Here is an 18,151-nt window from a genome sequence, read left to right as displayed (position 1 = left end):
GCAACAAGTAAGTAAGGGCCTAATCATAAGTAAAGTATCACTAAAAGGCACTTAGGGAGCTGGATTGAAGCCAAACTACCACAGAAAAGCACACCACATATAGTTCTGGTATATGAAAGATTATTTTTGAACTTGACAGTCTTTTGCCTTTTTCATAAGCTGATGAAAATTCAATCTCTTAAAAAAATAACCTTTTAGTGTTATTAGTGCATAAAAGTTCCCTTTACCACAAAGCCACAGGCTTTCTTGGAGCTCAATATACACACGGTCATGTAAATACAAGTTTCTACCTTTGGTTTACCTACTGCAATTATCTTTGGATCTGAGTGATTACATTTGTCTGCTTAAATACACATTAACAACAGCCAAGTTTCCATGAAAATAAAGATATATACTTTGGTTTTTTGCGGATTGATGTCTGTAATCTATCCCATTGATAGGAGCTTTAAAATGTAACAATGTTGTGAGACAAAAAATGCTAAACCAAATGAAGTGATTTATTTGAAACTCTTATAGTTATGAGGTGTTACTGATAAGCTGCAATTGTGAGTTTGTCCTATTCTAGAGCTGAAGAAAAAAAACCATTTTGAATTTGATGGCAGTATCACAGCACAAATATGCTGATTATTGCAAAGCTGTCAAAATTATCCTGTATTTGTAATTCAATCAGTGACTAGATTGAAGGGGATTACCTCAAATTTAAATACTAAAAATTTAATCTCTCTTATGTAAAAAGGAACCTGTTGCAAGATCAAGTATCTTGAGTATAAAAAAAGCAAAAAATTAATGTTTTCTCTCTGTGTGAAACCTTACTGCTGAGCAAGACCCTTCTGCATATGTTCTTTGAGGTATTCTGTTTATTTTTTATTGTTCCAAATTTATGCTTACTTAGTGAGAAGCTATTTAATGTTTTATTAATATCACGGTGTGTTTCACTGCAATATTTACTCTAATTTGCCTTCTGTGAAGACAGAATAATAACTCGTGATCTTGATTATTGAACTATGATAAATTTATTTATTTAATATACTGCATGTCTAGAGATGTAAAAATATCAGCTTGTTTTTTACAGAGGGGAAACTGAAGTATAGTATGATTTTATGTCTAAAGTGTTTCAGTCTTGGATGCCAACTTCAGGTTGTCTGGAGCTTGATTTTCATACAGGCATTTAATGAGAAACTCATAATTAGTAGACACCTGAGAAAATAATTTAAAAGCTTTTCTGCTCAGCTGATGAGTCTGTGACAGAGGCAGGGATAAAATGTGATTCAGTGGGATAGATTTCAGCTATCTTACTCAGAAGACCATCTTGATTCCAACTTCAGTTTACATCTCCCGGGGCCAATGACTAATCAAACCAAGGTGTTATGAGCAAGTGCTTCTTTTGCTGCGAATCAGTGATGTGTTCCAAGAGATGATTTGTACTCTATACTGAGAGAGGTAGAAATCTGTACAACGTGTGATGGTATAATTAAGACTTTTACAATGCATTCAACCAGGTGAATGAAATAAATGTGACAAACACAACTTTAATCCTCACATTTCTTAATTTTACCATAATTAATTTTACAGCAGTCACTTAAAAAATACCCAATTATGCATAATTTTCAAGGTCTTAAAACACAAGACAAAGAGCTAAGAAAGGAAATTAGGGCCTATAGCAACACACAACTATCAGGCCAGTTGCTACTCTTAAATCAATAACTCATACTTCTGGCATTTAAGTTAAAAGCAACTGATAAAACTGACACATTCTCTGTGTACTGGTACTAAAGTGGTGTTTAAACTATCATTTGGCCAGTGGATTTCACACTTTCTCTCTAATATCAGAGGAACTTGACCTTGGAAATTTGAGTCACTGATAGAGGACCTTGAGTATTTTAATATGCTACTAATTTAGGATTTTTTTCATCTTGATGTTCTTAGAAATTGTTTAGCATTTCTCTCTACTTTCTCTTGTCCTGGTCCTAGATATTATTTGCTTGAGGCAGAGAGTCTTTGTCTTGTGTACATGGTATTCAGCACTACAGGATTCTGGTGATGATGCATCTGGTGGGGTGCTGCAATTCTGGTATGCACTACTGCAATACAGTTAAAAACACATATTCACCCTTCTTTCTGAAAATTAAGCCTGGTCATCCATCGATGAAGTGTGTTGCATGGGATCTAGCACACTGTAGTGGATTATATATTGAGTTTTCAATTATCATAGCTCATCCAATTCCAGCTCATCTGCAGAATGTATTCACTCATGGTTAAACCCTTTTTTCCTCCAGGATATTCGATTCAAATAAAGGTGAAAAATAATTCTTTTCTTATAACTGAAGAAGTTAATTTATTTTTACCAACGTCTCACTTGATGCTGCTCCAATTTTCTGCAATAATTGATAAACAGGACAAGAGAAGACAAGACATCAGCTAGAAAGAAGTTGTTCAGACAAATGGAAATGCTTGGAAACGTAACTCTATAGTAGAAAAATCAGTCTGTTTCTCAGAGCACCTGAAAACTCCCCCTTTCAGTTGAGCTTGTTATTAACTATCAAATATTTTAGGAGAGCTATTCTTCAGAAACCTGAAGATACCTGATATTAACCCTCTAAATATTTTTGAACAAAGACTTTAAACTGCATCTTTCTGATAATCATCAGTTATTTTTTTCATCGGCATAAGCAAAAAATATTTTATAGTATTAGTATCAAGTTTCAATATATAATTCCTATCTGAACTGATATTCCAGGGACAGAAAGGCTGCACAAAAATTGTTTTTATTCTGATTCCTCAACTTCAGGATCCTTAGATATCAACCAGAATCTGCTATATGCTATGGTAGCCAGCTGGTGAAATATAGATTGGATAGTGAAAATACAGGGTGGGTGGATCCAGAGGGCCTTGTCAGATTGGTGAAATGATGGAACCCTCATCAAGAGGCTGGGGTTCTGACTGTCAAGAAAGGAGTTCACAAGTTGAACATGAATGAGCAAAGTGCAAAGGACCACCCACATCCACTGTATTAGCAAAAGTGTAGTCAGCAGGCTCAGAGAAGTGATCATGATCATTCCCTTCTGTTTAGCATTTGAGGTGGACTACTATGGCCTGTTTGGGGCTTCCATAGTACAAGAAAGACACAGGAATACTGGAGAAAGTTCACTGGAAGGCAATTGGAATGAAGAGTGGGCTGGAGCATATGGTGTACTGAGTGCTGCCTTTGTTCTGTGTTGAGATGAGAAAGCTGAGATTGGGGGGGATTTTACTTGCTGCCTTGAGATAGGGAATGAGCAAGTACAAGGAGGATGGAGACAGACTCTTATTTCAGTTGAACAGTGAAGGGCTGAGAGATAAAGGGCATAAAGAGCAGTTAAGGAAACTCCAATGAGATATTAGGATTTTTTTCTGCAATAAGGGTATTCAAGTACTAGAGCAGATTTCTAAAGAGATTGTGAAATCTCCAGCCTTGGAGGTGTTCATAATTCAACTAAGCAACCAGCTCTGAGTTCATCCTGCTTGGAGCAGGCCTCCAGAGGTCTTTTACAAGCTACAAAGATCTATAATCTCTAAAAAAGTCTTTCTGCCTGGGCAAGACAAACTTTTAAAGTAAGACTCATCAATATTTTTTTTACTAACAATCATCTGTTGGTGCTGAGAGTTATAATATAGTAAACATGCTCATCTACCTATGATAAAGCTCTGGGTGATCAAAGGGAGAAGCACTTGCACACTGAACACTTCTGAGTGCAAAGCAGTTTGCTGATACCATGTGTCACGGTCACTTTTTTTCTGGGATAGTACACCCTTGAGTCACAGTTACAGTGATAATAAAAAGAGAGTAAAGTCTACCAGTCTCAGGCAGCTGCTTTGTTAAAGTGATGGTGGAACAGGAGTCTTTGATCTGTATTTTCCAATCACATGAGTCAGTACAGTCCCCGGATTGGGAGTGTTTTCACTGTTGGTAAAGCACTCCTGTACAGAGTCAAGGAGTCAAATGGGTTTTTCTATTTCCATTTTAACCCCTCATCCCAGCTGTGTATGAGAAATTACCACAGTTTCTAACTAACTAATTGTGCCACTTGGCACCAAAGAATATTCAGTGAGCCAGCAGCAATATCCTCTCAGTGAACAGCTGTAATTTCTTTACCATGGTAAAAATTGTTGAATGGTATTAAGAGTTCTACTCTCCTGAAGATACTGATTCAATCTTTTCTCTCCAAATACAGTTTTCCTTTTTCATCAGAAAGAGAAAGGGCTATCTATAGCTGAGTGGTCTTGGCAGTACTCTAATGTGACAGTCCTTTCATATAAAAATTCAGAACATTTAATATATTGTCATAGGATATGGCCAGGAGGGAATGGTAAACACTTTACTCCTTCTCTGCAGCAGCAATTGCATATGCCTTCTTTGTAGGGTACTATCACTAAATTCCCATATCATGACCTCTTTTCAAGAAGTCATCGGAGGACCTGAAGAACCTGGCCATCCATTGCTCACACTCTCATTTCTTCCCGGTTTTTGTGTGGGTGTGTTTATTAGCTCTATGGAGCTGATGGTGGATGAACTATGTAAGTCTTGATCTTATCTGGTCAGGCTTGAAGTTCTCAGGACAGAGAAAAATTGCCAGTTTCTATGTTTGGACTCCAAGGTAAAATGAAGGAAGACAGCAGTTTCCATTCATACCAATTGATCAGCTGGTGGCTTTTGATTAGATCTGATTAAGGCTTTCTAATGTAAACCGAGTGTGACCACAATGAGCTGAACAGACCAAAGTTTGCAAAATTGATGTTTTCAGTGCTTAGATTTCAATTTTGTTGCAATGTTTTGCTTTCTAATTGGGAAAACAAACTCAATATTTCATTTCAGACTGAATCTATCTGAATGGAAACATGATGGTTTGTTGGATTGAGTTAAATGGTTTACATTCAGGTCAGATTGTCTGAGTTGATGTGATAGCTCCTGGAAGCTACAATTGTGGGGGAAGTAATCATATGTCTTGATTCTCTAAGGGAGAAATTGAAATGAGTAAGGCTGACCATGTACTTTATCTGCTGGCATCTTCAGGTCCAACTAAGAATCACAGATATTTAAATGCATACATTTTGAATGGTACATATATGTACAAATGTATGGATTTCTAGGAGAAAAATACATTAAAAACACTTTTATATATAGGTAAATGTATATATTTGTTATACTTGTGTTTCTACAAATGTAATAAAACATATTTTTCTTTCCTTTGGGAAAGCATGGCTGGAACCCAGAGGAGACGAAAAGAGGTCTACAAAGTAGGAATGTCTTTCTCTTTCCAGGTATGTTGTCCTGATACATGCTGTTTTTATTTTGATACACGGCTATGCTTTATCTGAACTATCCATATGTGCGTGACTATTACTGGCAATCCTGTGCCACAGATAGGGAGTAGGAGAGCTAATACTGGAACTTAGTTGAAGTATATAAATGAATGCGTTTATGTTCTTAGGACTCCGTGCACCAGAGCCACAAGATGGCAGGAGCACCACATCAGCTTCTTTTCAGAGCACTTCCATCCTATTTTCCTAGTTTTTTTGTATTGCATTGCAATTTATTTAGTTTTGATGGATTTAAAAGCCAACTCAGTTCAACAGCAAGTAATTTTAAACGTTTCAGGTCTCTTATTATGTATGCCAGAATCCAGAGTAAATGTAGTAGTAACATTAAAAGCTTAAGTGTTGTACTAATGGAAGAATAAGCCATTTTAACATCCAAATCCATAATATTTTCTTTATTTAGAAAATAAATTGTATCTCTATCATATTTTCAACTGCTTAGGAAATTAACTTTTTCTTTCTTGATCAAGTTCATGATGTTAAAAACTATTAATGGACTGAAAAAACTCTCCCAATCTATTCCTCACATTAGAATTTTGGAAAAAAATGCAAACAATCTCCTTAACCAAGTTAATGAGAGAAAACTATAATCTTTGTGCTACTGGAGGAAAGTGCACCAGGTGCAGAGCTATCAGAGTCTCGCCTAGAGCTAGTGCAGATACAGAATGTTGCCCACAACTTGACAGGTGTAAACCGTTTTGGAAGGCTTCAGCAGAGTAAAATTAGCTTTAACCACCCCCCCCCCCCCTAAAAATATTAAGCAGCTATTTATGAGGCACCTCTAGGACATCTGTGATTTGAAGAGTGTTGAAAATAGGAAGGGAACCTTTGGGATCAACAATTTTCACCATCTCTAGGAAATGGGCTCAGATTTGACCATATGATTAGCCTAAATGATTGTCATTATACAAGTACCTAGCAGAACTATCAAAATAGAGCTTGGAAACGTCAGTATTTGGTGAGTCTTCTTGCCTAAGTGTATTCTAAGTACTTCACAGGTTTTTCCTGTGTACGTGGATACATACAACATCCAACTGAATAATCTATGCATAAGCACTCCTGGCCTCCAGGGACTGAGCAGTCCCTTGCAGCTTTCCCTTGCAGCTTTCCCTTGCAGCTGTAGATGCTCCCTGTCCTGCTCAGTTCACTGTGTGAGACCAAGGTCCTGTAGAACAGACAGCATGTGTCCAGTGTGTCATCAGAGACTGCACAGAAAGATTACATAGGTGGTACAGAGAAGAAAAAAACTGGAGTGAAACCACACTCGTGAAAGAGAAAGGAATATGATGGGGTTGTTTTGGGGTTTTTTTGTTAGAAGGACTAGCAAGCAGTAAGATGAATTTTAAAAGAGAATGCAGAAAAGAATGTATTACACTGCTTAGTGAAGCAGAAGAAAAAAATGCATGAGACATTTGCAAGGGTGGACTGATTGAGCCAATGTAGAAATATCATTGCACATAGCATCCTAGGAGTCTGTGAGGCCTCCTAACAGAGCCCATCTGCCTCAGATGCTAAGGATACCACTCACAAATGCAGGTATAAGTACGCGGGGTTTTAGAAGGTTTTTTCCTCAATAGGTGAAAGTAATTTTATATGCACAAATATGGTCTCTTTACTGCAGACCATGAATGCGAGAGGCACACTGGAAGCATACCATTTGCTGAAACCACTGGACTGAAAGAAATATCCTTGCCTTCTCCCTCCTCCTCAGTAGATGTGGACTGGTGGAGGGAGCCTGACGTATCTGCCCTGCAGTGCTGTGCTGTCTGTTGGAGATACTGATGTTCCTTATATAGCCCCAACTCAGTACTCCCTGGAGCAAAACCTTTCCTCAGGCACTGAGCAGCAAGACAAAGCCAGGGTGATTCCCCTCTCCATGGTATGTACTGGCAGAGTCTGCATCTAAAATCTGACTTTTTTGTATTAAGATCCTGTTTTCAGTTTCTTAGAAGATTCCACAGCTTAAAATGTTCTCCGTGAAAATGCCCATGCAGGGTGTCATTTTTTTATTTGTGTAAGAGGTACAACTACATGGTTAGACAATTTCCCAGAATGTAAATCAGGGGAAAGTACATTCGCCCTTTAAAAAGCTCTTAAATGTTTCACTGAGAAGAACCAGCACTTCCGTGTTTGGAAATAAAACTCTTGTGGGACTTGTTTTTGAATAAGGGCATTGCCTTTTCTTTATGAAAAGGAGACCACAATTGATTAAATTATGCATAACTAAGAAAATCTTGCAGTACGCTTGCTGGTCCATGTATGTAGAGGAAGACCTGGTAAGCCAGGTTGATTACACCTACTTCCACTTAGCGTTATATAGGCTGATAGCTTCTGCTATTGGCTGGAAAGGAGGTAGCTCCTTGCTAGCAGCAATCCTCAAAGAATGACACTGAAGGATCTGTAAATCTTGATTCTAAAGTATCTCCTCCCTTGTCTTTTACCCTGATCCCCTCACCTGTTTATCTGCCCCTCTCTCCCTCTGCTTTCTGTTTCTGTTTTGGAAGGGTCAGCAAAATTAAACTTTTATTTCTGAGAAACTATGAACTAGCTCAGACTAGTCCTCCCAGATGGCAAATCAGGGGATTGCTTTAACATGAAACATCTGAGGAAGCTCTATTAAACAGAGATATGAGCGAATTTAAAGTACTAGGATGATCAGTGTAACACCTATAGATAGTACCACTTCGTATGGCAAACACATAACTAATTTGACAGAAAATCTTAACTTTTACATTTTTAAACTTAGAGGCCTCACACAGTAGCTTTTTCTTGACCTTTGATGCAACTAAGGCATGTGCATGTACACATAATTTTTGTGTTTGTCTACTGCAATCTATTTATCTAGCTATCTAGTTCTCTTGGCATGAATAAAAATCTATTCTAATACAAACCCAATGCTTTGTATTTCTTTGTAAAGTGCAAAACATAAGTGGTAATTTTGCCAGCAGAGAAAATCTATTTGAAGGTTTTCTCTCGATGGCAGTTGCTCCTTGAATTTTATCTTTTTTAACACAATGTGGGATGCTAAAGTACATACCAACCCAGAGGGATGATAATCCATTTTAGCTGTTCAAACAACATCATGCTATTAAAGGACTTTTGATTTTAGAGCCTTCTCACTGTACTGGACTTTTTATTTTTACTGCAGCAGCATATTTTGTCTCATTCTAGTCTATTTTATACCCACTGTCTGTTATAATCCCATAATATTTACTGTGAGTTCTGCATATAATCATCTGCAATTTGTATTGTTACATTTATTTAACACATTTTAGAACCAATACCTAAACGCTAAAGAAAAAGCAAAAATTGACCTGCTCCCTTCTGTCCTCATCTCAATCACTTCTCTTCTAGTGTTTCAAAAGGAAAAAACAAATTGGAAATTGGGGGATTGACCTTTTCACCTTTATCAAATGAAGGCTCCTGTTTGTGAAAGCTGTTGTGTGATTTGGCTCTTTATTGAACGCCTAGAGCTATTTATACAATATTTACACGTGATGTGGCTCTGCAGGCATCTCAATTGTGTTGTTCTGAGTAGGTGGCCTAAAAGGAATCCAATTAGAAACACAAATATCTGTGCACATATTTGAACTTGTTATTTTACTAAGCATTTGGAGGAAGAAAGAGATAGTGTATACTTTTACTGCCTGCAGAGTAGTTATAATCCCAAAACGCATACAGAAAACTATATAGCATTAACTGTAAAATGGAATTACTTCCATCACTGAACAGGACAATGTACCAGGCATTATTCTCTGGGTCTTCCTCTATGCTTGGTTTGTCATGTCATGCTTTGATAAGGCTCCAGAATTACAATGTATCTTTGTGTGTGTGTGTGAAAAATTTAAAATAATTTGAGTTTAGTTTTTTGAAAGATTACAATTTTTTCCTGACATTTGACAAAAAGTGGAGTAGTAAATATGGAACTACTGAATAACAGCTCCTGTCAGCACATCCTTAATCCTTACGGAGACTCACGGGAGTCCATGCTAAACACAAGGTTTCTTTCTGCTGCCTTTGCTTATGAAACCAGATGAAAATGTTTGTGAAAACATGAAGATATAAAGGGACATAAAATTCAGACATTTTATGTCTTTATCTCTTTTATGGAGCTTGGAAAAGGCAATGTCAACAGTGGTGTCTATGAAGGAAGTTTCTAGGAAACAGAAGACATACCTGTAATCTGGCACACTTAGTGACAACCTTCCCATAGCACCCCTCTTTATACTGAAAATTCCTCTTTCCATAGGAAGTCTGAAAATACGGAACTCTGACAGTCTACCCTGTGCACAACCTCTGGACTGAGGATCCCCAGTGCTGTACCCTGGAAAAAGAGGCCAGAAAGGGTGGATTTACCATTCCTTAGCTATGGAACAGCCAAAATGCCATCATACCGAAACATTATGTTGAAAAGAGAGACTATTTTGGGGAACAGGACGCAGTAACAGTAGTTAACAGTGTTTAATTTTAAAATAATCTCTAAAATACGTGGTTTTTTTCCCAGACAAATAAAGACGGTTTGTTAGTTGCACTTGGAATTTGCCCAAGTCATGGAAGAGTACTGATGAGTAACTGAATATACAATTTTGTTTTTGTCCTTTAAAAAAAATAAAAAGACTCCTTCACAAGCTATTAAGAAGATAAGCCCTTTCTTGTTAGGCAAGTGAAATGAAATAACGTCTGTATAAATGATCTTTGCAGTTACAACTAAATATTAGACATCAACTCATTTATTTTCCCTTTGCTATCTAGCTTGTAAAATATTTTTCATGAAACAAATGGAAACAGTTTTGGAGAATATCAGATTGCAAGAAGCTTCTCTCTGTCTCAGTTTTCCATTAAGCAGCTCTGTGGCTTTTCATTAAAAATGCTTTTTCTAGGTGTATATATAAAAATATCACTTTTGTTATTACCATAATTTTCCAGTCTGCACTATCAGAAATAAATACCGTGGTGACTGTTAAGAAATCATTCAGCCCTTTATCTTTTGTTGAAAAAAATAGAAATTAGGTTTCGCTGATGAATTGGACTCAATCATGATAATGATAGAAAACAATTATCTAATAAGGATTGTTCGCATAAAATTTTGCATGTATCGATATACATTTTTCAGGTATATATTTTCAGAGCATAATACAGAGGGATAAAACCTTACCATTAACATTAAACCCTGCATTTTCCTTATTAGGAAAATGTAAGATGTATGCTATAGGATCCATGAAGCATATTTAAAAGGGAAGTAAAATTCTTACTTTTGTGTACTCAGATTTAGTACGGAAATGCATTTTACTCAATAAAAGTTTTGGGTTTTTAGGGTGTTTTTTTGTTTGTTTTTCAGCAGGGAAATGTTTTAACTGCATTACTTGGGAGTACAGCTGGACCAAAATACTAATTTATTGATCAGTGAATATTTTCTTATAACCTTCATCCATCCCACAAAACCCTATGCCTCAAATTACAAGGAAGATTCATAACCCTCATTCAAAAACACCCATAACCTAAATCCCCTTTGTAGTAGTGTTAATGATGTTGTGATTCATTTGAAACACAATATTCTGGTGTAAATATTTTTTTACATTTTAAGCATTAGTTCAGAGTTGTCATTCAGACACCATGTATGTAGACACTTGAGAAAGCCATATGTCAACTTCCCTCTTGGTGCGGTGAAGGTGTCCCATGGAAGTTCCTCTAGCAGTCCAGAATGCAGAAGGAATGGGCAGTCGGAGCTGTCACTGTGAGGGTGCTGTCACTGCATCTGTAACAGGACAGAGCTGATGCAGCCCTTGAGGTCAACAATTACAAACTGAGAAATGGGGACCTGAAGTGCAATAGAAATTGCTAATAATCATGCAATTCACCTGCTCTTGTACATAATATGAGAAAGACCTAATAAATTGAGATGTTTAAGGGCAAGAACTGCTTGAACAGCATAGAGTTTTCCAGCGATTACAGATTTGGAAATGTAATATTAGAAGGCCACGAACCTGATGTTACTCTGGGGCTGATCATTGCTTAAGTCGAACTAGTGGAATGCTGTTCACTGGTATGAGGGAGAATAGGCCATACTTAAGAAGGCAGCTTCATGAATACCAGATAGGTTTTCCAAAACAACTGACTTTTAGCTCTTCACTGGGTTTTTCTGATACAGTGTACTAGTTTGAAAGCAAACCAGCTGGAGATTCCAAGTCACAACTGCAATTTAATAGGAAAATTAAAATAAGGCAATAGTACAGAAACACTGGTGACAAAGTTAGACTACAACCTGACACCCTGTTGGTCAGGGTGGTGGTAACAGTCCAGTTAAATGGTGGCTACAGTCCTGTTGGAGTGATGGATGTGGTTTTGTCAAAGCAGCGATCCTGTAGAAAGATCTGATCCTTCTCTGGAGGTCCAATGGTGGTTTAGCACTCTTGTCCTCTGAGAATCCAGTGGTAGTGGTACTGTGGTGTTCCAAGCCTCAGATGATATACAGGTAGGAATATTCAGTTCCTCCCCTCAGGGTGGGGCATCTCACAATGGGATGATGTAATTTTATGAGTCATTCTATGACACTCTGATGACCCATTACGGAGATGGTCCCCCACAGAGTGGCTTCTGCTTCCCCAGAGGGTGTTAAGGCTGAGTCATGGAGAAGATAAAGTACACTGCCCCATCTATTTTAACAGCTTATGTAGATGGTAAGAGAATACATACTTGTGGTTACATCTTGCACTGTAACTCAAGACATACAGTCAACCTGAATAATGGAAAAAATAATCTAATATTAAATATCTGGGACTCCAATTGCCCAAAGGAAAGGAAGGAAATGTAGGAGAGGGACCAACATTTTCAGATTGGAAGATGAAAAATTCTAGGGTTCCTTAAAACCATGATGTGTAGTTATACATTGGGAACTCTACTTTTTAGTTAGCAAATAAATCCAAAACTTCTCTTGCTCTGTTTCTTGCATGTGATTGGACTGAATGAGAAGAGTAGAGGGTCTTTTCTCTTCCTTGTGCCTCTCATGTCCATTTTCTCTCCAGCTCTCCATTTTCTGTGAGAATGCTGGTCTGCCCTAAATCCTTTCAGATTATGCCTTCCCTTCTGTCCATGGTTTTCCTGAAGAGCAGCTGATTAACATCCCCAACATTCTTCACCATCCACAATGAGTCACATAATTTGATCAAGAAAATGCAAAACTGTTTGTACACCTGTTGATTTTTAAAATTTTTATTTGTATATAGTTGAATTATCACTATTCATAAAATCACAGGATTTAGTTGCTGCTTGCTGCTTGTCTCTGTCACCAGTATTGTGATAGGCAACTAATTTGCTGCTATGTAAGTAATAATAATATTAATAATACAAAGTAATAATCTCTTAAAATAGCTTCAGATATTTGTCTCTATTGAACTTCAATATTGTAATTAAAGCAAACACTTATCTCTTGTAAACCTCAGGAAGTGCAAAAAACATCCCAGAATCATGTTGCTTAATGGCTTTTTCCACATATTTCTCTGTTTGCTGTGGTATTAGTCTGCAGCATGCTGCAAAGCTAAAATTAATTCTGCAGAGAATTATTCATGTCCCTGTTCATACGTCACAAAAGAGAAGAACACATGTGCTTACAAACTGATGTTGTCCCTGTAAAAATACCATTTACTAGTAAAAAAATCACCCAAGTATTCTAACAGGTATTGTTCAAATGGAGTGAGGCTGGTGAACAATGACAGTCTGTGCTGTACAGCACAGTATTTTATTACATTATAAATTCTCAAGGCAGTGACATCAATATTCATCTTCTCTAGTACAATACAGAAGTCACTGCAATTATGAACAAAGCCTTCCACAAGTGATTGTTGTACTGGCTTGTGTGTAAGAAAAATCAGTATAAACAATTTAAATGAAAAATGCTGAGTGAAAAGGGTAGTTGCTAATGCAAATAAGAAAATCTTTCAAAATGTGGCACTTCCTTATTTTCCCCTCTTATTTATCCCCTCAGCTCAAAGGGGAACAAGGCAATGACATTATAAAGAAAATGTTACCTCAGTAGCCTCATATGCCATTCAAATTTTAGATGCTCATTTTCAGGCCTCTGTGGATTTTGATTGAATTAGTTGCTTAGAAGTTATCTGCTTTTGCCTTGAAACCATATGTTCTTCTTAAAGAACCTTTATTATTACGTGACTATTGTATACAACACTTTAAAAGTGCCTGGTCTCCTATAATGGGAAATAAAACATGAAGATTAGTAAAACATAACTTCCTCCAAAGTCTCAGGTTAAATGTGTTCCTTACTACAATTAATTATAGCCAGCAAATGTAGAAAGGAAAAAAATCCAGACATCATAATCTTCTGTGTCTTCCAAGGTCACAAACAAGTTCTTCTGTTGTATCTTTATCTGACTGTTTTGACTGAGTTTATATGGCTTGTTAAACAGAGAAGAGGAAAGCTGTGGTAAATTATATGAATTTCAGAAGATGTAAGAGTGACAAGGGAAACCAGTAAGCCACTGTTATTCTGTGGGCTCGTGGAAAGAGATAGACTGGTTCACTCTCTGAAAAGTTGTAAAGACTATTTGTTGCTGATTTTTATGTTGGACTCTTTTAAGTCCAGGGTACATTGTCCTGGATCTTTCTTGCTCCATAATCTTTCATTATCCAATGGCCTTTAAGATCAGGGGATTCTGCCTGGCAGTTCAGAAAAAATGCTGGAAATTTCCTAACTGCTGTATTTCTGTTTATGGTAATCTTTAAAATGGAGAGACAGCTGAGATGTTAATCTCCAAAGTAAGCAACACATCTGTGGGATATGATATGATTCCTTGACCAAAGACTGTGGATGGCACAGAAGAAAATGAGCCATTTTCTTGTAGCAATACACCTTCCTCCAAAATGAATGTGCAATATTAATCTGCATTCTCTCTCTGTCTCTCTGCCTCTCTCTCAAATGAACAGTGAAATATTTTGATCTGTAATAATTTTCCGTCCCTTAAAAGCCTTTTTTATGATAATCTCTGAAGATAATGACTAAAATAAGAAGGTAATTTGTGACCACATAGAGTCAAAACCAAACCAAACACTGTCCCATAATGTTACTATGGAGTTGAACTCAATAGTCACAAATTTAAAGTAAAATCTATGAAACAGGTATGATTACCTCATATACCTCACAGTATTTTGAAGTCAGCTTAAAGCACAGAACCTAAATTCTGAAAAAATATGTAAGTCATTAAATATATATAGAAAGAAATTCAAGCAACTTCAACACTCAGCACTTCCTTGTATATTTTCCAGTTCTTGAGGAAAATTTAGTACCTTCTCTGAGAAATCACCTCATTGCCATTGTCTTGCTACCATTACACAGTTAGGTCCCTAGAAAGTATATCCCCTTTCTAAACATGTTTCTGGGAGCTGCAGGTCTGGGAGTATGATTGCTGATTGCTACAGGCTGTACATTATTTATTTTCATCTAGTAAGGACTCCAAAGTTTTTGCACCGTTTTCCTTTCCCTTATTCTTGTGGAAACCTTCACTCGCTCAGCCACTGTGCTGTAGTTCACAGCAGGAGGATTAGCTAAGAAGCTGTATTTTATGAAATTTGCACAGTTGTAAGAGAGCTTTTTTTAACCCACTGATAAATACATACAATTCTGCCTGTTGCACAGAAGATTCGTGTCTTCTCACATGTGTTTTAGGACTAGCATATGAGCTTTAATAATTTCATCTCTGGAGCCCCAGAGTGTACTAGACACAGGCTTTGTATGGATTGCTTCTCTGTAATTCTGACAATGTTGTCTGGAAGAAGCTCAGGATCTCCTAAGATTCTGTTTAGGTGGCTCTTGGATGAGCGTTATCTCCTAAGAGCTCTTCAGGAGTGACATTTGCATTCTTCATACTTCCTGCCTTTATCAGTTAGTCTAAGGAAAATAGTTCTTATTAATGATTTCTTCACTGGTTTTCTGAAGTAGCAGTAGAGAGGAAGAGACAGCAGGATTTCTGTGGTTTTTACTGTAAATGAGCTGAATTCTGGTGATATAACAGAGATCCTGTGGGAAACATTATGCTAGATGTGCTCCTGACTACATTAGGTACTGATGAGTGTATGAGATGCTCAACACCCATAGTGTTTAAATCTTAGGAGAGAAATTTCTAGATAATCCTCATTCTTGACCAGATCCCTGATTTTAGAGTTCCTTGATGACAGGCTCAATCTGTGATGTATAGTTATTCCTGACAACAGAAATACTTAGAGTTAGTAGTTAGTAGTATTTGAAGTTGAAGAGAGACAACAAAACCAGTATCATGGTGAATGTAAAGGAAGTCAAATTATTTCTAACCACTAATAGAGATTTTTTTTGTTATGAGGGCAGTTAACATATGACTCTCTTATGATGGGCTGGTGAGTCAGAAAACTGGATAGAGTCACCCTGTTTCTGAACTTATCTGTATCAGCTTCTAAAGCACTAAATGACAACTCAGGTTATGCTCTCTTCCCAAGTTTAGCTTTTCTATTCTAGCCATTTCTCTGCAAGGTTTCTTCAGTCAAACAGTTTAGCAAACTGTGTACCCTGTGTCTACTGACAGTTATGGTGTCTGTACTGGTACTGATATTAACAGCAGCGTATATATAATTTCAGGATTTTTCCACCCTTTCCTGGGAAAGATTTCAATAAGGGATTATACATGAACTTGAGATATAATTTTGAAATGTGTGTTTGCATTTAAACCTCATTTTGAGGAAGCAAAAGAGATGTAAGGAACTTTTCCATGAGGGTACTAAATTGGATGTACTGTTTTCATACATCTATGATGCCTCATTCAAGGTTTCAGGTTTTGTCATGCAGACTTCAAAGAACAATTGATACAGAGTGAACTCACTTAGAACTACTGTCTGTTCTTTACTAAATCAAGATGTGAAAATACTGACCATAGATAGCTGGAATATCAATGAGTCTGAAGGAAAGATTCAGAGGTGGTGAGTGCATGTTTGTTCCCTGTTCCCCTACTTGTTTAAGGATGGTGTCCTTTGTGTCTGTGACTGTGTGGGTGTGATGAGGGAGACAGAAAGGAGAGCAGTGGAAGGAGTGGGAAGCTAAGTCTGGGTGACATTAAGTCCAGATGGGAATTGTGCAGATTTGTCATGGGTTAGCAAGCATAGTCTCAGAAGTGATGTTCTTGCAAAGAGGTGCTTACAGCTTCCTCTATGACCTAACAGAACCTATCAGCTGGCCAGTTTGAATATGGACAATTCTTTAAACCACTTAAAATTGTGACCGCCTCTGTGATACACACTTAAGAATAGACAAACCCGCCCCCACAGCTCTGTCTCATTTCCGGGGTTGGGACAGGTGGCTGCGGGCCCCGTGCAGGGACCAGTGGGCCCAGCCCAGGCCCTGCTCGGGACAGGCTGGGCCTGGCCATGGCCATCCTGGAGCTGATGGGCCCTGTTCCACCAGTGGAACCCACCCACAGCCCTGCTGTGGGCAGCCGGAGCGGCTCGGCTCCCCTTCTCCAAGTGCGGCCAAGATTGAGCTGAAGCTGCACCGCTGTCCGGCAAAAGATCATGTGACCAACAGCGATAAACTTCATTCCAGCTGCAAGGCCTGGGTGAGATTAACCCTTTTAGTGCTATGAAGAGCTGAAAACCTGAGGGAAGAGAAAGAGGAGATGCTTAAAGCTGAAACTCTGTTGTAAAGCTATGATATATCAGAGTACCCATTGTAATTTCATGAAGGCATGGGGGGTGGAGTGTTCAACTTGTACTTGTGAGCAAAAGCACCTGCGCTGAGATAGGCAGATGCTGACACAGCTGTAATTTCATGAGAAATTTGAACAGGGAGAGATGGAAGCGATGAGGACTTTTGCTCCAAATGGGAAAGGAGAAAACCTCAGTTCCTAGAGATGCTCCCAGAGATAGTCCTAAAGCTGAAGATGAGGAAGACCCTTTTTCTCCCAGAGAAGCAGAAGGGCCTCTGTTCTTAGAGATGAAATGCTCCCAGAGATGGGTGAAGAGAACTTTTATTTCTGAACGGCTCAACCTTAAATTTATACCCCAGTAATTTCAAGAGTGGACCCTCAAAAGCAGTTGTGGGAAAAAGCTGCAAGTCGGGGAAGGGACTCGCATGCGAGCAGAGAACCAACCTGGGCAGCTGTCTTGTTGTGATAATGTTTTCATAGCATGGTGTCATAGGTTAGCAAGCATAGTCCCGGAAGGGATGTCCTTGCTTACAGTTTCCTCTGGGAACTGACAGAACCTATCAGCTGGCCAGTTTGAATATGGACAATTCTCTAAGCCTCTTAAAGTTGTGACCACCTCTGTGATCCACATTTAAGAATAGGCAAACTCCCCCTCCAAGCTCTCTCTCGTTTCTGGTGCTGGGACAGGTGGCTGCAGGCCCCGTATGGTAAACGCTGGTAGGTCCAAAATGTGGTAAATGCTGGTAGCTCCAAAACTGAGAAGACATGACCTGACTTTGTTTCAAGCTGTTATTCCTTTTATTAATGGCAATCTGGCACCAAATTTAGCAGAATAAATACATTCTATTTTAGCCCTGGTACCTAGCTTCTGCCATAATCAAAGACACACAGGACTTTGATATGTGTGGAATATCGGTGTTAATAAAAGCATTGTTTGCCTTTTAAAAGCCCATACCTCTGATTTAACTGAGATAGGAACTGACCTGTATTATCCTTTTCCCCTGTTGTATTAGCATAGTAGACATTATAAATATCTTAATTTTACACTAATCGAAGCTGGTACCTGTTACGGTGGGGATTCTGTAACACGATGTATCAAACCAGGAGTCCCGTGGAAA

The sequence above is a fragment of the Corvus kubaryi genome, unplaced genomic scaffold (assembly GCF_017639235.1).
Source record: "Corvus kubaryi isolate FWS band 111438036 unplaced genomic scaffold, C.kubaryi_AGA036_p1.0 37127, whole genome shotgun sequence".
Taxonomy (NCBI): Eukaryota; Metazoa; Chordata; class Aves; order Passeriformes; family Corvidae; genus Corvus; species Corvus kubaryi.
This window is presented reverse-complemented; position numbering follows the sequence as displayed.